Raw genomic sequence first — 22,375 nt, 5'->3', positions numbered from 1 at the left:
GAAAGGGTTGTCATCAATTACCAAAAAGGGAGAGATTGAAAGCTCTAGTTTGGTTTTGGTTAATTGATGAAACCCAAAGTGCTAACCTAGTTTATTAAAGTGATTATGAGATAGGTAGCACTACTCCAAGTGATGAAGCAATGGCGAAGATCATGACGATGGTGATGGCATGGTGATGATCAAATGCTTGAACTTGGAAAAGAAGAAAGAGAAAAACAAAAGGCTCAAGGCAAAGGTATAAATAGTAGGAGCCATTTTGTTTCGGTGATCAAGACACTTAGCGAGTATGATCACATTTAGGATCGATAGCCATACTATTAAGAGGGGTGAAACTCATATTGAAATGTCGTTATCAAAGTGCCACTAGATGCTCTAACTCATTGCATATGCATTTAGGATCTAGTGGAGTGCTAACACCCTTGAAAATGTTTATGAAAATATCCTAACACATGTGCACAAGGTGATACACTTGGTGGTTGGCACATTTGAGCAATGGTTAGAAACTTCACCGATGGAGTGTCCGCCCATAGAGTGCAGACAGTCTGACAGTGCCACCGACGCCCTATACAGAAAAGACAGGGGTTCATAGAGTGACCGGACGCTGGTGGTGTAGTGACCAAATGCTGAGGTCTAGAGTCCGGTCAGTGATAGCAGAAAGCACACTGTTTTAGCCTTATGACTAGACGCTAGAGTGTAAACTGATCGGACGCTCATGGTCTGAGTTCGGTCAGTGCTGACGTACGCTGACATGAGGCGTACAGAGGAAATGTTGAGTGACCGGACGCTGGGTGTGTCCGGTCGAGCATGACCGGACGTGTCCGGTCGTGAAATGTCACGTTTGGAACCTTACAGGAAATGATCGGACGCTGAGATCCAGCGTCCGGTCACTTTCTAACTGACGCGTCTGGTCATCACTTGACCGTTGAAATCGGGCGATCAGCGTTTGAAGCCGATGACACGTGGCGCACATCGCTCGACCGGACACTGAGGTCCAGCATCCGGTCAATATGACCGGAGCGTCCAGTTGGCCCGTGTTCAGTGTAGTGAGGAGCCCAACGGCTCTATTTCGTGGGGGCTTCTATTTAAGCCCCATGGCTAGGTCAAGCTCACTCTCTTGGCCATTTGCATTGACATAGCAACCTTGTGAGCTTAGCCAAAGACCTCCCACTCATCTCTATCTTTGATTCATCATCTTTGTGAGATTGGGAGAGAATCCAAGTGCATTGCTTGAGTGATTGCATCTAGAGGCACTTGGTATTCGTACTTTGCTGCGGATTTCGCTTGGTGCTCTTGGTAGTTGCCACCACCTAGACAGCATGGTGCAGCGGTGGAGGATTGGCACAAGTCGGTGATTGTTCATGGCCATCTCCGGTGATTGTGAGGGGATTTGTACCTTCCCCGATAGAGCACCGAAAGGTAACTCTAGTGGATTGCTCGTGTCATTGAGTTACCTCACTTGTGGGTAGGTTCTTGCAGTGTCTAAATTGTGTGGACGAGGTTTGTGCAACACCTCTTAGCTGCCGAACTACCAAGTGTTGGTCGACACAACGAGGACGTAGCGTGCTAGCAAGCACATGAACCTCAGGAGAAAATTGGTTATCTATTGCCATTTGGTATTCTCCCGGTGATTGATTTAATATTCACCTTGTGATTGGTTCACTCCTCTACACTGCAGTATAATCACCATACTCACTCATTTATATTCTTGCAAACTAGTTATGGCAAGCTCTTTAGTGTAATTAGAATTGAGAGCTTGCTTTGTTACTTTTTAAGTTCATCTAGTGGAGCTCTTTAGAGTAGCAAGATTGAGAGCTCTTAGTGAGTAGTAACTTGGCAAGTTGTGTGCCTAGGAATCATTGCAACTAGAATTGTTGGATAGGTGGCTTGTAACCCTTGTAGAGCTAGAGCAAGTTTGCATTTTGCTATTTGTCATACTAATCAAATTGCTCTAGTTGATTTGTAGATTTTTAAATAGGCTATTCACCCCCCTCTAGCCATATTAGGACCTTTCATCTAGTGCTCAAAGTTTGTTGTGGGGTTACAAACAAGAGGGAGTAAGATGAGGGTGCAAGAGGTCCGGTCAAACTCTGGACCGAATGGCCAAGAGAGACGGGAGCTCCTATGTGCGCTAAGTATTTGAGCGTGTGCTCTGTTGGAATCGTTCATGAATCGATCCACTAGTGGTTGAATCGTCTATGAATCGATCATCTTATTGGAGAGAGCGCATCTCCTTTTATAGGTGAAGGGGATGGCTTTACAAGAGAAATAGTGTGAGAGAAAGAGAGTGTGTGTGCTGCCTAGTCTTGTTGCCCATGTCATCGAGAATAAGGTGGTTTGTCGGCACCCACAACACTGTTGATGTCTGGATGCATGTGATAGGCTCCATTGTGATCTTCTAGTATGGCTGATGTCGGCGCCTACCATACTGTAGGATAAATGTCGGCGCCCATAACATTGTTGGTGTTCTGACATGTCTGGAAGGATATAAAGTATCCTTCTAACATGACCTAACAGTACTGTCCTGCAGGTGTGCAGGGTACGATCCTTGATATTGCGATTGACTAGAGCGCCTTGCCTTACTCGCTCTATCTGTTTCCTAGGTCTTCATCGAGCGAGCGTCCCCGTTCGATCGTTCCCTAGTCGGCTCTGGCCTCCCGGTCGGAGAAGAGCTGTAAGTAGAGGTTTGGTGTATTCTCGGTCAGAGAAGCGAGTCGGAGTCGGAGGCAAGCGTTGTCCCTTCTCGGCCAGGCCTTCTGGTCGGAGAGGCGGGCCAGAGTCAGAAGCAATGAAAGCAAACGCTGTTCCTCCTTGGTCAGGCCTTTCGGTCGGAGAGGGGGCTGGAGTTGGAAGTGAGCACCAGAGTCAGAGGTGAGCTAGCCAGGTCTTCCAATTAGACAGGCGGGCTGGAGTCGGAGGCGAGCATTGGTCCTCCTTGGCCAGGCCTTCCGGTCGGAGATAGCCCTTCTAGTCTATCGTTAGTTTTTTTGGGCCAGCCCAGGAGTTGCGCGTTGTTCACAATGTCGTCTGCTGGGCCAAGCTTTTGCTAGGAAGCAGGTCCATGAGGAACCCGGGGTTTATGAACCCGATAGGCAGAAAATAGAATGAATGCATAAAACTCATAAGTTAACGTGAAAGACATATAACTACTCTTCAAAATTAAATTCTTCCGTTGGTTCGAATTTAATTAGAAGATAATCAACATCATTGCAGCGAAACACGATAATAAAATACATTCTATTAGTTTAGGGGCATTTCTTAGTCTCTACCTACTCTCTGAAAAAATGACCACGTTGGTGTAAAATTTATCAGAGATTTAAACCTCAAACTTGAACTCATTATAATATTGTCATCATCAACATTGGTCAGAAAATGACAATACCATAATCTGACTTAAACAAAATGGACTACTCCTCTAATTTAATTTTTTCTATTGGTTCCAATTTAATTAGAGGATAAACATAATCATAATTTACTAAATATAACTGCTCTTCAAATTAAATTCTCTCGTTTGTTCGAATTTAATTAGAAGATAATCAATATTAAACTTTGCAGCAAAAATATGAAAAAATAATTTATCTACTTTTCAAAAGCATTTTACTGTACTCATCTACTCTCTAAAAAATTATCCCTTTGGTTCAAATTTTGATAGAGATTTAAACTGACAAAAAGCATCAAAAATTTGTTTCTGAAAATAATAAAAAAAACCCTCAGTATTTACTGTTCATTTGGGCCGAAAACGTGAAAATTCGATACGCGGCCTAGCTTGCCAGCGTGCCCATGTGCGTGGCCCAGCGGCCTGCTTATCTCATCCACTCACCAGCGCGCTCGACCCAGCTTGCTCCCACGCACTACTGCCAGTGGTGGCTTGCGCTGTGTTCCCCAGTGTCCTAGGCCACAACTTGGGCCTAGGTTAGGATTTCCTCAACCCGCCTGGGCTGAAAGAAGCCCGAGCGCCCGGAGTCGTTGATCCTGATCTGACGGGCGTCCGTCGTTCTCACAAGATCAAAACCACCCGCCGCGCTGCATCATCGAAACCCTAATTTCATTTTTCCTTTCCTCTCCCGTCTGCTCTCCTCTGCCATGGCACCCAGCTTTCTTCCACTTCTCCTCAAAACCATGACGGTCAGAGATGGCGGCGCCGCCGTCGGTCCACTCGCTGGTGCGCGCGCCCATCGTAGGGTGAGCGCGCCGCCGTTGAGCGGTCTAGCAACGGCGCCCTGAGCGTGTGTGCGTGGCTCCCTGAAACCCTAGAGCTCATTCTTTCCTCTGCTTCTCTCTCTTCGCCACACTACACACCACGGCCACCACAGTAGACTACTCCTGAACTGGCGCGACGAAGGAGATGGCGCCTCTATGGCACCCCTCACCAGCGCACACGTGCAGCCAGAGCCGCGCACGACTCCGTCGAGCGACACCGCGGTGGTGCCCTTTGGGGCCCCACACAACGGCGGATCTCTTCCCACGCGACGGCGGTTGTGACGGCAATAAGGAGACCAGGTAGGTTCTTCCTCCCCTTCTTGTAAGTGCAATCAAGCCATATTATGGGTTTTGGCATTGATGACCACAAAATTATAGGACTAATGAGATTTATCGAGATGATAAGCAGGGAATCGAAAAATGAGGATGATATACAGGTTGCAGGTGTCCTAATTACAAAAAGTGGCCAGACCTAGCTCAAAGGAAGTTTAAATTCTTTTATGTTTTGAAATTGAGTTTAGGAAAAGCCGTACTATTAAGAGGGATTTTAGGACAGTTGGTCAACTATTGAACCAGATGCTCAAATTCATAGATTTACATCCTCCCACCTAGTCAAAATAGCTAGCCAAATTTCATATCATTTTACCTGCCGCCCTGTTAAGAGCGGCAATGCCATCCTTAACTGACCATTGGGCTCGAGGGGTATTTATACCCTTCAGGCCCAGCCCACAATGGTTATCTTCTTCACTGAGTCATTCTGCTCGAAACAAGACAGAACCAAAGCTCACTTCTCTCCTCCATTGTTGCTCCACCATCCCTCAAGCAAATCCTTGATTCCAAGCATCAAAACTTGAGAGAAAAGGCAGCAAAACTCGATTGGAGAGCAGATCCACTGATTCCCAAAGTCTAAGAGCATTTGGTTCACGTTTGGCCGGTGGTTCTAGGGTTTGTTACTCTTGGAGCTTGCTTCTAGCTGGCTAGGCGTCGCCCTTGCGCTTGCTAACTCGTGTGGCAGCCTTGGGAGGTTTGTAACCTCATTCAAAAGCTAAGAAATCACCTCTCACCTCAAGAGTTCGCTCTCTTGATTTAAGAACGAGGATAAGGCAAGCCTTTGTGGCAAGCCCAAACCTTTTGTGGCTTCCTCAACAACGTAGACTTAGGCAAACCTTTGTGGTGAGCTGAACCACGGGATAAATCTTGTGTCTCACATGCTTCATCTTGTTTACTTGCTGGTTTAGCTCATTGCTAGCTGTTATTAGGGTTTGGTTGCTCGATCCACGCTTGTGTGAAGTTTCTGTGGTATTCAGTCTTCGAATTGGATCTTGTCTTTCCATTGCAGGATTAAGCAGCTAGTGGGGTCAGGTTCATCTCTGTAAAATCTCAGCTATGTTAGATTTATTTTCATAGAGCGACAGTGCCGCCCTAAAAGGCCGGCAGTGCCGCTGTCTGTTCTAACAGAGTTTTAAGTTGAATTTTTATAGGCCTATTCACCCCCCTCTAGGCCTCCTTTAGCTTCCTGTAGGTCCTACACTTCTCCGTCCGTTCCCCTGCTCTAGGGTTAGGGTTAGGTGGATTCTTCTTACGCCCGTGATGGCTCGGGGTGCGCTTCCCGCGTGGCGTGGAGGCGCTGGCTGGCGGTGGTGATCTAGGGTTAGGGTTTCTAATCTGATTTGGATAAGTTCTTTCTTGATTTCTTTTCTATTTTTTACCCCAAACTGGATCTACCCACTAGCAACCATGGCTCTGATACCATTGACAAGCTTAGATAAGAGGACTTGCTAATATACCTCACCAAAAGGCAGTCGCGGAGGTGGCACCGCCAACAAGGTGGCCACGATGTGTCGGTGATAAGGTCGGCGATGGGGTAGCGCTCCAGTGGCATCCCGGGGGCGGTGTGGACGTCCGGCTCTGTGCAGAGGCGGCGGTGAAGGCAGTGGTGCTTCCCATCGCTCACAGCGCACCCTTCTAGATCGGACTAGGGCTAGGAACCTCGGTGGGGTGCTGGCGGCTGCGGTGAACCTTATATCTCGAGCCCCAGCCCCATCTCCTATTTATTGCGCTGCGCGATGGGGGCGCATCAGCCAGAAGAACGGCTGGGCGCCCCCGATCAGGGCGCGGATCAAGGTCCCAATTGACCGTTGGGCCAACTTGGTGGAGATCAACCTAACTGCCGAACTGCTACGGGATCGCCCGCCCAGGATCTGGCCAAGAGAAGGCGGAGCGGTCGAACTCCGAACTTGTCGTCCGTGCTACCAGCACACGTCAATTGCCAATGGTTTGATTAGAACATTGGAGTGGTACTGTATGCATCGTCAACGCTTTCAAGAGCTGATGCCAAATGCTCAAACGTACTTGGTGCTCCAAACATTCTATCCGGTACTCCCTCGGTAGCAAATTGTAAGAGGTTCTGTCTTTTCTATATATATTGTTTTTACTATGTATTTATATTACATATATTATGTCTAGATATATAGTAAAAGGAAATATACGTAGAAATGTCAAACATCTTATGATTTAAAACGGAGGGAGTACTTCAGTGTGTCACAAAGTCATGTAGATGGGGCACTAGCGGCCTAGAAACTAGAGTTTTTATATTTGTTAATTATTAGTTTGTCAATTTAGCGAAGTGATAATGTGGCATGATAATTAAGAGATGGAGGAGGATATGATTTTTCAGGCAAATCATGTCTATATGGAAACTAAGATATAAAAAATGTGATAAGTAGATGATAGAAGACATGATACTAATTAGACAAAATTTATTTTGAAGAAATCATGCAATGAGAATATGACTTATATGTGTAATATCTAGGTGACTTAACAAGTATGTCACGTCACAAGTTAGGCATAGCATAGTTTATTAGGCGTGCATTTGATTCATTGGTTTATTAACAAGTATGCCCTTTTTAGCACCTTTTTCCCACACGCCATGGACTGGTTTTCGGGTCTGTTTGTCTTATGACCGCAGGTTGCCATAACTGAACTCTAGCCCCGCGAAAAAAGTCTAGCGTCCATTTTGCCCGTCCAATAGGCGTCAAAAAGTTGTCATTGAGCACAAGAAACGAGCATATAGAAGTGTGGCACGCTAGAGATGCATCAAGAAACAAACAGTCGCCGAAGTGAGTGTGGCACACAAGAGTTCTAGTTTTGAATGTTTGGGACATAAACCATCAGGGCCTTCTTACCAAACTTTCCCATGAGTATGGTTGCCACATTTTATGTGGCATTTGTAGTTTGTCTAAAGTGTGGTGCGGTAAACTTCAGGACAAACCAAAATGCCCAATATAGGTATTAGGGGAAAAAAATAAAATATATGAGATACAACATATGACCCATTTGAAACATAAGAACTTTATAAAAATCATTTTAATTTCTTAGGAGAACATATAGGATTAAAAAATCCCGACATTTCAAACGGGACCTAAATCATCCATGAAGTAATGGTACGTCGGCCCATAAATCCCAAAAACGCTGCTACAGCGGTGCCGCCTTACGCCCTTACGGCAGGACATGTTAGTCTGGGCCAGGATACCACAGCCAGGGTGAAAAATGAAATAGGGCCAGGTCCAGGGTGTAGCAGGCCTAAATCGGGTCGACATAGGCCGGTACAGAATACAGAAGAGTCCTATACTCCTATTGGGAGGGCCGAGCTGGTCGCCGCTCGCCGGACCGAGCCTTTTGTCCCAGCCAACGGACAGCCACGTCTCAACAGCCTACTCCGTCCATTTCTAGGACAGCCTGTGATGAGTCGAGTTCATTGGAGACAGCCAGGCCTAAAGGGCTAAACCGCTAAAGCCTGAGGCTAATCAGGTCCAACATGCTAGACAGCCCATCAAGTTGGTTCTCCTCCACGCTGCTATGATTTTCCCCTCTGATCATTTCCCAAGCAAATCCATGCCTGCTAATGATCAAGCCGAGAAAAGACCACAGTGTCTTCAGACACCTGACCATGAGATAATTTCAGACAAAACCTGCTGCGCCCCGTTCACTCATAGGATGGCTACGGTTCCTACCTGTAGCCTGTCAAACTCGACCCAATCGGATTCCTTAACGTACACCATCTTTCTCCCGGGCCATCTGATTATTCTCTCTGCACACGTTACGGCTGTATCCTCTACGAGTACCTTGTACTACTAGGTTGTAGCCATGAATGGGAAAGATAGCTGCCTACGGTTACATGTCCTCCATCAGATTAGAAACTACTACTGCTATAGATCAGTGCAGCGGCGACACCGCAATTATTTGGGACAAGGAGAACGTAACGCCAACCGATCTAATGGCCCCGGATCCCCTTTTCGTCGTCTGGGAGCAACTTTTTTTTGTCATGCAATGCACTGTGGCTCCGGCTGTACGTGACAGGGATGGCTTTTTTTTTTTTGGGCGTGGGGGGCGTGGGTGCAATCATGCAATCGTGCGTCGCCATGGCAAAACTTCTGCCTCTGTAATCATGCCCCCATGCATGCACCACCGGGACAGACAAACTTTCGCTACCGAACGCCTTTTCAGATGGCGATCTCAAGTGGTAGCAGGAGCAGCAGCTAGCGCTGATCAAACAGCGGGCGCAGGGGCAGGCGATAGATCGCGGGAAAGGACAGAGCACAAAACACACCTAGTAGCTCACGTGCCGTAACACGGAGTAATAAGACTAGAGAGAGGGGCTAAACGGAAGAAATTAAAAACACACGGATGACGGGATGAGTGCGAGCGAGGGCGGTTGTGCCATCTAGAACCGCCGACCATATATTGGTTGGCTCGTCAGTTGTGATGTGCTGTGTCACTTCAAACCTCCTCCTTTAATCTGTGGTTTCCATTATGCAACCCGCAAAAACTAAACCTCCGCGCGGGGCCCTCATCACGGGGAAGCTACGCGTGTAAAGCACCCGGCTTTGTCTAGTTATGGTTTGTCACCTCAGTGGCTCGGGGTTCGTGGAACGCTAACTGTCCCTGGTCCCTTTCTCAACCTTTTTCTTTCGAAGCAGAGAGAGGGAGAGATCAGCTCGAGTGAGATGGGACGTTAACCTCCATCGATCATGGCAACTGCGATAGTGGCGTGGCGGCCGTGCACTGGGCCGGGCTGCATGCATGGCCACGCGATCGATCTCTCGGTAATTACGCGAGAAAGTAAGCTAAACCTCCAGAGCAGACAAAGACAACCGAGAGAGTTAGAAAGAGCTTAGTCGGAGTCCATATCCAATCTCCGACGCGAGCGCAGTGATGAAAAGCAAAGGCGAGGTGGCCAGACGGTGTTGGAGCTGTGCGCTGTCAATAAAAGGATTTGGACGACTCCGCGCAACAACGCGAGTAGCGAAGAGACGTAGCCTTTCTTTTACTTGCTTTAAGAGCAAACCAACCACAAGTGCTTGTTATCAAACCAGAAAGAAAAAACAAGTGCTGGAGCTTTCCATTCAGTTTTCACGATGCCTCAGTATCTCTCTCTCTGTCTCGGTGCGCTTTCCATGCAAAAACAAGTGCTGGAATTCAACTGAACAACGATGACAGGACAGGAGTACTGTTTTTGAGCACGGGGATACAGTAGGAGAGCGTCAGCAGCAAATTAACATGGCGCTTTTCTCGTAAAACGATCGAGTAAGGATTCAGATGCTGGCGCGGTGAAAAATTTACCACCGTTGTTCAGTTGAGTTCGGCCTTGCTAGCTAGACGAGTTTTTTACCCCCACACGTCCACGTGAAAGATCACTGTGTGGGGAACAGAATTCCCAGGCCAGTGATTGGCCAAATCGGTGAACGCTGCGCCACTCTCCCGGTTCGTGTGTCCCTGTCCGTCGAGTTGGGGAGGCTGGCGTGGAGCGCGGGCCCGCCACTTTGGTTAACCATCCCCTTCTAGTAGATCGGGAAAAGAAAGACGGCAAAGCGGAGAAAGAAAAAGGCGCCTGTCCAAGAGCCAACCGGGGAGGCGTGGCCGCATTGGCCAGCAAGTAGCCGCGCGATGCAGACCGGACGGACGCGCTCATGTGCCGTGCCGCCGCCCGCTGGTCTGGTTGATCGCTGCCGCTGCTGGCCGACGACGCTAGTGCGCTCGCCATTTCCGCGAGGAAAACGCGCTGCCGCCACGGTGATTTTCCACGGGCGCCACCCAACCCGGGCGGGCGGCCGAGTCCGATTGGCCAGCTTAGGCCCGCGACGCGTGGTCCAGCGTTGCGTCCCGCTAGATGCCGTTGAACGGGCCCGGTTGCCGTATCGGGAAAGAAGTGCTACAGCTTTTTCATTTGCGCCGGCAGCCTTTCATTTTTCCGCCGCGGTGGAACCTGGTGCGCGCGTGCATGGCCACCGGATCGGCTGGCTGGCTGGCTGGCTCGCGGTGCCAGAATTCGCAGCTTCCCCCCAGGAGCAGAGTGCGTTGCGTGTTCTCTCTCTCATCTCTATCGTGCTGGCCACACCCGTCGCGGTTGAACCGGTCGTACTTCAACTCCAACAACTGCCCGCCCGGTCTGCATGACGCGCGCCGCAGTGCTGAATTCAAACTTGGAACAATCGATCGCGTCCGTATGGCACAAGCGCAGATTGGTATGTTTCGATCAAGACGACGCTCAGGCTCAGCGGGATATCGCAGTCGTGTGGTTGGAGCCGGCGCATATAGAGGGATAATTTACGTTCCTGCCGTAAACGAGCGTGTGGAAATGGACGGAAAACGACGTCGATCGGAGGCGGGAGGAGGTAGGGGGCCAGTAGGAACAGCCCGGGGCGTCAAAGCAGCCACGTCGCGGATCATGGCCTACTTGCGGCTTGCGCTCGCCTGATTTTCCTGTTCGGACTCTTATCATTACGAGAGCGACGTTGTCACATTCAGACGGCAAGAACACAGGAGGAAATTTGAGGCAGGACCAGGAGGAAGAATCCAAGCTCCTCTTTGCTGTGCCCGTTTGTAACAAGCAATCGATTTGACAAGCTGGTGTTAGAGGTCTTCTGCTGTGTTCAACTGCACGTGTTTACTGAAACACAAAAGGTAGGGCGTATGTACTTGTGGTTTTTTTGAGCCTACGAAAGGGTCAAGTTTCAACAGTTGCACTAGAGTCCAGTAGTGCATGTAGGTGCTCACAGGGAAAAGTGGAATATGCAAACCAGTATTCATAACTAAAATAGTTTTCTAAGTAGAATGGTAGCCTTGGCTTATTACTACCTTATTTTCTTGGCAAACACCCTCTGTTTAGTCTTCTTCTTTTCACTGTCCAGGCTAAAAAGATCGGAATTTATACTACGGGTGCAGAATCAGAAAACGCGACACCACAGCCGCTTCATCACCGTCGGATTTTAAACCAGAACAACTAAACTCGGTAGTGACGAGGGTTAGCTATCACTATCGGTTCCTACAAACCGACAGTATTCTGCAACTTCACTGCCGGTCATTTACACAACCCGACAGAGTTCAGTTCCACCAACACTGCCGAATCATGAGACCATCTGACAGTGTAACCTTGAACATCACTGTCGGTTTGTGTCTTTAGCCGACAATGTTGTCGTAACCAGCACTGCCGGTTTGGGATAAGATCCGGCAGTGATGTCTAAGCCAACGTTGTAGGTTTGTGGCTCAAGCCGACAGTGCCATCTTGGCCATCACTGTCGGTTTGTTGCTAACCGACAGTGATGGCCCGTTCGCATTTTATTGTTTTATAATTTATTTTAATTTATATGTTTTTGTGGAATCGGGTTTCGTTTTATATACGCTACGTAGACGACAGGTCCATCAATATTAAACTACAAATGTTACGGTTACAGTTCAAATGTTCTTATCAAGATCTCGATCCCTCAAAATAAAAAAAATATTCGATAAGATGAAGCATGCTTCTCGGACTTCTTACAATAATCTAGCGAGCCGCTCTGGACCATACTGGTCCTTGAACTTCATGGATTGTGCAATGAAAAATACTCCATCTTTTTCCAATACCTCGGCTAAGATGAATTTTGCCAGCTCTGATTGCAATGCAACGATCTCCATGTCTAACAGCCTTTCGTGGTTATATTTCTTGCGCTGTCGTTCAAAAAAGATGATATCTAAAGAGGAATCAATAAATCATTTTGTTGAATTATTAACAGACATAAATAAAATGAAAATTATACACACCAACTTATCTGCTTCTTTCGATTTCCCGCCGATATAGCGAATCATTGCCCACGTTACCTAAAACCCACATTTATTGTTTCCCACCGGCTGTTTTAGATACTTCCCCTTTATATTGACAACCTTGAATGGGACCTGCGTCCCACCGATGTCTTCTTCGGACACTGTGCAACATTAAAAGGAGAAACTTTAGAAAGCAGTATGTGTGATTAGAAAATAATATGTTATTAGGATCGCTTACTAATTCAGCACTGCCACCAATGCATCCAGATGATGAAATGGTTTTTTCTTTAAGTCCCACACCTCGATCAATTTTTTAGCAAGATTGAAACAAATGAAGACGAAATGGTTGCTGCAATCATAGAAAACCTAGTTGGGGAAGCTACACAGAAAACTAACTCATTGCAAGTGGTCACCCAAGTAAAAAAAGGTACAAAACTAGTTCTCATCCAGTCTTCTGATGACACCAACTAGGATACAACATCAACAAAACCATCACGAGATAACACACGTTGCTGCAAACTAATACATGTACTACAATTTTACACCTTCTATATTATACCAAGCGGCTTTGATTTAACTATCGTACCCAAATTCCGGTGCATGTTAACCGGGCAATAAATTTTAACAAACTATTACTTCCAATTCACACCACGGTATGAAAACACGCACAATTCATTCCACCACAATCTACTCTCGTACGCAATTGAAGCTCGTATGCAATTGAAGCTCGTATGCAAGAAGGAAGAGGGGCAGAGCTCAGGTTGGCCTCGGCTAACCTAACGAGCATTTCATCAGAACACATAGCGGGCAGTGAGCCACGCATTCACCGTGGGGGGTGGAAAAACAGCTGTCCGCGCGCTCCTGAAGGCCTCTACGGTGGGAGTGCTAGCGTGGAGGAGGAGGGGCACGGCTGGCGTCGTGGACGAGGAACGAGAGCATGGACGACACGGTGCTCCGGCATGGAGCGGTGGACGGCATCACAGGCGCTGATGCGGGACTAACGGGGACGCATCGAGGGGACACACGGGCATCGACGTCGAAGAAGAGGAGCGCGGGGCTAGGAACGGTGACGTGAGGGGCGGTGGACGTGTGCGTGGGGGGCGGTGGTTCCCGTCGGCGTGGGGTAGTGCTCCGATGGCGCGGGGGAGGGGTTGGCGCGGGGTTGAAATAACTTTGAAAAATTTCACCCCGCGCCTTGCTTTTATCCCAATGGCTCATCACTGTCGATTGCAAGGTCTAAACCGACAGTGATGATGCAACATCACTGTTGGGCCATGTCTGGACCCGATAGTGATGGGGGTGGAGTGGTTATGGGTTAAGTAGCATGTATTTTTCCTTTCTTTCGAAATCCTCCGACTGGCGCAATGGTTAAGACCGCGCAATATAGCCCCAAGACCCGTGTTCGAGTCCCAGACGGCCCAATTTTTTTGATTTAATTTTATAAATTATTAAGCGCTCTAAAAGGTCAAAAAGAAAAAAATAAGCCTTGACACACCTCCTATACTAGCAAAGCGGTTAAGACTCAGAACTCTAGTCCCCGAGACCCGAGCTCGAACCTGAGGGCTGGCACATTTTTTAAAATTTTTTATAAGTCACTGTCGGTTTTCAAAATAAACAAACGGTGATAACTAGCATCACTATATATATATATATATATATATATATATATATATATATATATATATATATATATATATATATATTTCTTTATATACTGAATAAATAGGAGCATGTGTATTTCTATGTCGAAATGGCTTAAAAATTTTTTGACAAGCATGTACACATAAAGTAAGACCCCACACAGGATCTTAGGTTTTTCTAATCAGTTCTTTTATTTATTATATTTTTTGTGTGCTGAATAAGACAATAGAGGGTGAATTTCATCTTGGACCCAATAGATTTTTTCATCGACCTCCATAAAATTCTTATCCCTAGGGCACATGAGAGCCTGTGTAAAAGTTTAGCACCATTCCGGATCGTTTCGTGGGTAGACTCCGTTCAACCTATAATTAATCGGTGACGTCGCGCGGAAATTGAATTAAACCTCAGAAAGTGGCAATCTATCTCCAGAAAATCCCAAACTTGGTGTTTTCTTCACCTGTGACATGTGCAAGTCTAAGAAAAAGTTTAAGACCAATATGACACTATAATGCATATGAGCCACAGAAACCTTGATAACATATGTGTATAGTCATAGTTCGATGAAAGGGCTTATATACCTTTGTGAAGCATGTATACTCCGTCTATGTCAAAATGGCTCGAATTTTTTTTGGCAAGCATGTATACCAAAATTAAGGGCCCACACAAGATCTTAGGTTTTCCTGTTCATTTTTTATTATTATATTTTTCTCTGTGCTGAGTGAGACAAAAGAGGGTGAATTGCATCTTCGACCCACTAGATTTTTTAATTGACCTAAATAAAATTTTGATCCCTAGGGCACATGAGATCTTGTGTAAAAGTTTGGCACCATTTCCAATCTTTTCGTAGGTAGACTCAGTTCAACATATAATTAATCGGGGTTGTCATGTGGAAATCCAATTAAACTTCAGAAAGTAGCAAACCATCTCTGAAAAATCCTAAACTTGGTGTTTTCTTTACCCGTGGCACATGCAAGCCTGAGAATAATTTTGAGACAAATGCGATATCGAAATGTAGATTTCTAGTCGCCCAACAAATGTTACACGAATTACATCCGTAACAATAATTAAACACACAAGCAGTATAAATTAAAATTAGAACTCAATTAAACTACAACCTTGCAAACCTAGCTAAATAAACATTAATTACTATCGGCATCACTGTCGGGATGGAAAAACTGAGTTCACACGTCCATAGCCGACCACTTGCATTAGATGTCGTGTTCTCGACGATGTCCGAGATAAAGAACCAGCTAAGTGTTGTTCGCAACCAATTTATTAGGGATATAGTTCGCGATATATGTATATACACACACACACACACACACACACACATATATATATATATATATATATATACACACAACAATGATATTAAACTGATTATACTTATTTGTTAGCATAAAAAACAAAAGATGTTGGAAAATATTTCATACAATAGATGGAACATGGAATCGCGGAATGGCCACATTATGAGCGAATGGCTCGTCGTCAGGGTGAAAACTTGGTTCTTATGGTGGGGGAGGTCCGTTGTTCATACCACCTGATCGATAAAATGCAAAAAAATATGAACATAAAATATATGCATAAAAAATTCTTCTAAGTAAAATGTGACAACATAATTAAATATAGATCGAATGGAAAGAATAATAATATATATAAATATAGAATGCAAAGAAACATGAATATAAATATAGATCAAATAAATATAGATAAAATATTGGAGAAGATAACATATCAATACCAATAAAAAATATAGGAGCCATGACCAAATCACGTAGAGAGAGTGGATTTCTTAAGTGAGAGTAAAACGTGATAAATGAGAGTATGAGAATTCGTGGGTTGGTGGGATCAATGTATGTGGCGGACGGTTTGTTTTATATAGGGGGCATAGACATCACTGTCGGTTTTCAGTTACAACCGACAGTGAAAGTGAATATCACTACCGGTTTTTAAATAGAACCGACACTGAATGTACATATATGTAAAGGATCGTGGGAAAATTTTAATAACAATGATATATTTATTTAGATAGAGTATAAAAATACATAAAAAATAACAAAAATATTAGAAATAAATTGCATATACGATAACAAAGAACTTACACTAAAATTACATATACGATAACAAAAACCTATTTGCGTATAGGTCAATGTTACTATCAATGTGTATCAACACATTATAATTTAACCACCTTAGTAGCATTCTTCTAACACCAACTAGTGTCAAACAGCAGCGCTGAGGTGGTCGATGAGCTATACCAGTTGGAGATGATAAGGTGGCATCGATAAATCTATGCCTCTGATGTACATGGCTTTTTTCTCGGTATAGTCCACAGCACACCAGATTCAGCTCGACACCGCACAGCGCCAAGGTGGTCTATGAGCTATACCGGTTGGAGATGACAAGGTGGCATCCATGAATCCATGCCTCTGCTGTACATGGCCTTTTTCTCAGTATAGTCCAGAGCACACCGGATTCAGCTCGGCACCACACCGATGAACCAATGCCGCTGCGAGACAAGAAATTGTCCAGAGACCCTTTCTTTCAAAATCCTCTGACTGGCGCAACGGTTAAGACCACGCAATATAGCCCCCGAGACCCGTGTTCGAGTCCTAGATGATTCAATTTTTTTGTTTAATTTTATAAATTATTAAGCGCTCTAAAAGATCAAAAAGAAAAAATAAAATAAGCCTTGACACACCTCCTACACTTGCACATCGGTTAAGACTCATAACTCTGGTCTCCAAGACCCGAGCTCGAACCCGAGGGCTGGCACATTTTTTTAAAAAATTTTATAAGTCACTGTCGGTTTTCAAAATAAGTCGACAGTAATAAACAGCATCACTGTCGGTTTCGTCTCATCACTGTCGGTTTTTTGAAACCAACGGTAATATATATATATTTCTTTTATATACTGAATAAATAGAAGCATGTGTATTTCTATATTGAAATGACTTAATTTTTTTTGGCAAGCATGTACACCTAAAGTAAGACGGCACACAGGATCTTAGGTTTTTCTAATTAGTTTTTTTATTTATTATATTTTTTGTGTGCTGAATGAGACAAAAGATGGTGAATTTCATCTTGGACCTAATAGATTTTTTCATCGACCTCCACAAAATTCTTATCCCGAGGGCACATGAGAGTCTGTGTAAAAGTTTAGCACTATTCTAGATCTTTTCGTCGGTAGACTCCGTTCAACCTATAATTAATCGGTGACGTCGTGCAGAAATTCAATTAAACCTCATAAAGTCGTAAACCATCTCCAGAAAATTCCAAACTTGGTGTTTTCTTCACCCGTGGCATGTGAAAGTCTAAGAAAAAGTTTGAGACCAATACGACACCAGAATGCAGATGAACCACAGAAACCTTGATAACATATGTGTATAGTCATGGTTCGATAAAATGGCTCATGTACCTCTGTGAAGCATGTATACTCCGTCTATGTCGAAATGGCTTGAAGTTTTTTTAGCAAGCATGTATACCAAAATTAAGGCCCCATATAAGATCTTAGGTTTTTCTGTTCATTTTTTTTATTATTATATTTTCTCTATGCTAAATAAGACAAAAGAGGATGAATTACATCTTCGACCCATTAGATTTTTTAATTGACCTAAATAAAATTCTGATTCGTAGGGTACATGAGACCTTGTGTAAAAGTTTGGCACCATTTCGAATTTTTTTGTGGGTAGACTCAGTTCAACCTATAATTAATCGGTGTTGTCGCGCGGAAATTCAATTAAACATCAGAAAGTAACAAACCATCTCCAAAAAATCTCAAACTTGATGTTTTCTTCACCCGTGGCACGTGCAAGCCTGAGAATAATTTTGAGACCAATGCGATATCGAAATGTAGATTTCTAGTTGCCCAACAAATATTACACAAATTACATCCATGACAATAATTAAACACACAAGTAGTACAAATTAAAATTAGAACTTAATTAAACTACAACCTTACAAACCTAGCTAAATAAACATTAATTACTATCGGAATCACTGTCGGGATGGAAAAACTGAGTTTACACGTCCATAGCCGACCACTTGTATTAGATGTCGTGTTCTCGACGATGTCCGAGATAAAGAACTAGCTAAGTGCTGTTCGCAGCCAATTTACTGGAGATATAGTCCACGATATATGTATATATATACATATATATATACAACAATGGTATTAAACTGATTATACTTATTTGTTAGCATAAAAAATAAAAGATGTTGAAAAATATTTCATACAATAGATGGAATAGGGAATCGCGAAATGACCACATTAGGAGCGAATGGCTCGTCGCCAGGGTGAAAACCCGGTTCTTATGGTGGGGGAGGTCCGTTGTTCATACCACCTGATCGATAAAATGCAAAAAATATGAATATAAAATATATGCACAAAAAATTCTTTCAAGTAAAATGTGACAACATAATTAAATATAGATCGAATGCAAGGAATAATAATATATATAAATGTAGAATGCAAAGAAACATGAATATAAATATAGATCAAATGAATATAGATAGAATATTAGAGAAGACAACATATCAATACCAATAAAAATATATAGGAGCTAGGACCAAATCACGTAGAGAGAGTGGATTTCTTAAGTGAGAGCGAAACGTGAGAAATGAGACTGTGAGAGTTCGTGGATGGATGTGATCGATGTATGTGGCTAATGATTTGTTTTATATAGGGGGGCATGGACATCACTGTCGGTTTTCAGTTACAACCGACAGTGAAAGTGAATATCACAGTCGGTGTTTAAATAGAACCGACAGTGAATGTGCATATATATAAAGGACCGTGGAAATTTTTTAATAACAACGATATATTTATTTAGATAGAGTACAGAAATACATAAAAAATAACAAAAATATTAGAAATAAATTACATATATGATAACAAAGAACTTACACTAAAATTACATATATGATAACAAAAACCTATTTGTGTATAGGTCAATGTTACTATCAATGTGTATCAACACATTATAATTTAACCACCTTAGTAGCATTCTTCTAGCACCAACTAGGGTCAAACAGCAGCATCGACGTGGTCTATGAGCTATACCGGTTGGAGATGACAAGGTGGCATCGATGAATCCATGCCTCTACTATACATGGCCTTTTTCTCGATATAGTCCAAAGCACATCAGATTCAGCTCGACACCGCACCGATGAACCAATGCCGCTCTGGGACAGGAAATTGCCCAGAGTACACCAGGTAGGGTGAGCACGGAAGATGCCATGTCTCTCTAGATGTACAGTCCAGAGCGCACCACAACGGATGGCTCTGTGAACCTCGCGACGTCTCCAATCTTCGACGTTGCTCTATCTTTAGTAGCATTCTTCTAGTACCTCTTATGTGCACCGTTTTGGTGGACTACGACGCATAACGGTATCTGTGCATGGAGGGCTTTCTCCCATAGAGAGGACATGCATGTGAAAACTAGCAAGCAGAGAACGAACCAAATAAATAAACCATCGATAAAAGATGCTCGACAGTCCACCGAGGGGTATCCCACGATGGTAGATTTGTCATAGAGGTGAGCGAGATCAGGAGCGAGATGGTAATACAAGCACTAAGATACAAGATTTAGACAGATTGGACCATCAGTATGACGTAATACCTACATCCTGTGTTCAGATATATTGCATTGAGATGTATGGATCGTGTCCACTAGGGAACCCTTGCCTCTCCTTATATAGTCTGGAGGGGCAGGGTTACAAGGAAAATATCCTATTTGGTAGTATACAATAGCTTGCGGTGCACGTCGAGCAGCGCCGTGCATACCTTGATCTTATGGGTTGGGCCACCTTTGATGGTGCGACCCATGTCTTGTCTTGTGGATACCAGGGGCCATACCCCCATAGCTAGTTTCCGAGCCTGACAGTAGGTGACATAGTCACATGGTGCTAGGGTCAGAAAGTAGAAGACTAGCCGAGCAGTTAGCTAGTCCCCGAGCATAGCCTCGAGATGAGAACAAGCACATTCACTGCAAGGTGAAGTGTGCCCACTTAGTCCCCTAGCCTACTGGAAGATGAAGAATGAATCTTGTAGCAGGGTCCAAGAAAAAGAAGTCTGAAAGCTTGCTGAAGTCGTCTGACATGCGCATATCAAGACCCCAGACGTGCTGCCTAAGACCAGCACCCTAATCCGAACAGCATGGAGCAGCTTGATAGCACACCGACGAGACGTAGCAAGGTCCGACCACCAAGGGAGCACCTAGGTGTCCCCGGCATCGCTGGCGATGTCCGAGCACTGAGGAGCGAGGAGTCCCCTATGTCGCTGGCGATGTCCGAGCACCGAGGAGCGAGGAGTCCCCGGCGTCGCTGGCGATGACCGAGCACCAAGGAGCGAGGAGTCCCCGGCATCGCTGGCGATGACCGAGCACCGAGGAGCGAGGAGTCCCTGGCATCGCTGGTGATGTCCGAGCACCGAGGAGCGAGGTGTCCTCGGCGTCACTGGTGATTTTTGAGCACCAAGGAGCGAGGAGTCCCCGACGTCGTTGGTGATGTCTGAGCACCGAGGAGCGAGGAGTCCCCGGCGTCGCTGGCAATGTTCGAGCACCGAGGAGCAAGGAGTCCCCGGTGTCGCTGGCGATGACCGAGCACCGAGGAGCGAGGAGTCCCCGGTGTCGCTGGCGATGACCGAGCACCGAGGAGCGAGGAGTCCCCGGTGTCGCTAGCGATGTCCAAGCACTGAGGAGCGAGGAGTCCTTGGCGTCGCTGGTGATGACCAAGCACCGAGGAGCGAGGAGTCCTCGGCGTCGCTGGCGATGTCCGAGCACCGAGGAGCGAGGAGTCCCCGGCGTCACTGGTGATTTTTGAGCACCGAGGAGTGAGGAGTCCCCGGCGTCGTTGGCGATGTCCGAGCACCAAGGAGCCAGGAGTCCCTGGCGTCGCTGGCGATGTCCGAGCACCGAGGAGCAAGGAGTCCCCGACGTCGCTGGCGATGACCGAGGAGCGAGGAGTCCCCGACGTCGCTGGCAATGACCAAGCACCGAGGAGCGAGGAGTCCCCGGCGTCGCTGGTGATGATCGAGCACCGAGGAGCAAGGAGTCCCTAGCATCGCTGGTGATGACCGAGCACCGAGGAGCGAGGAGTCCCCGACGTCGCTGGCGATGATCGAGCACCGAGGAGCGAGGAGTCCCCAGCGTCGCTGGTGATGACCGAGCATCGAGGAGCGAGGAGTCTCTAGCGTCGCTGGTGAGGTCCAAGCACCGAGGAGTCTTCGGCGCAGCTGGCAACGCCCGAGCAGCGAGGAGTTCCTAGCATAGCTGGCAACATCCGACCACTGAGGAGTCCTCGACGTAGCTAGCGATGTCTGAGCAGCGAGGAGTTCCCGGCGTAGCTGGCAACGTCCAACCACCGAGGAGTCCTCGGTGCAGCTGGCGACGTCCAAGCAGCGAGGAGTTCCTAGCGTCGCTGGCGATGACCCAGCACCGAGGAGCGAGGAGTCTCCGGGGTCGCTGGCGATGTTCAAGCGCTGAGGAGCAAGGAGTCCTCGGCGTCGCTGGCGATGATCGAGCACCGAGGAGCGAGGAGTCTCTGGTGTTGCTGGCGATGTCTGAGCACCGAGGAGCGAGGAGTCCTTGGCGTAGCTGGCGAGGTCCAAGCACCGAGGAGTCCTCGACGTAGCTGGCGACGTCCGTGCGGTGAAGTGTGCCCACTTAGTCCTCGAGCACGAAGAATCCGAGCACCAAGGAGTAACTAGCGTAGCTGGCGATGAAGCACGAGCGACGAACAGTCTAGTCAACTGGTCGGCGGTGAAGGGAGCATTGAGTAGAAGCAACTGGCGTACAGTTCGATCAACTGGTCGACGACAAAGTCCATGAACCTAGCGGTCCGACCAGTTGATCGGTGGAGAAGTTCGAGCACCAGGTGGTCCGATCACCTGGACGATGATCCTGCAATACAAACATGTAGAACGGGTAGTACATGATGTAAAAATATTTGAACTCCGAAGAAAAAAAATAGCGTATGTAGCTTGGCGATCAGTTGGAGCGAAGATGTATTTAATATAAACCGTCCGAACAGTTAGTGTGTAGCTACGTCTCCAGCCCTAGCTAGCCTGTTAACCATAACACAGAGCGCGGAGCCCATGTACGTGTAGGAGGAACAAGCTTCGCTAAGGAGTCGTTGCCGACCACCCATAATGCAGAGGGCAGACGCTCGTGCACGTGTAGGGAGGAGCCAGAGATAGGGTCGTCTCTGGATGCGCCCGAGCATCAACAGGACTATTTGGGGGTTCAGAAAATCATTTGGAGAGCAAACATAGAGAAAATAGCTTGGAGAAACATCATGACGATATACAGAGATTGGAGGATATTTAGAAGAATATTAAAACATGCTTAGCTTTAGACAGAAAGTCTAGTCGATGACGTATGGTGTTATCTGGTTGGCGTTGACAATGAGCACCTGGCGGGTAGTGAGTTGTTGGTGAAGACGACCTCGGAGGTGGTTC

Source organism: Miscanthus floridulus, chromosome 7 (assembly GCF_019320115.1).
Source record: "Miscanthus floridulus cultivar M001 chromosome 7, ASM1932011v1, whole genome shotgun sequence".
NCBI lineage: Eukaryota > Viridiplantae > Streptophyta > Magnoliopsida > Poales > Poaceae > Miscanthus > Miscanthus floridulus.
Note: the sequence above shows the minus strand (reverse complement) of the source record.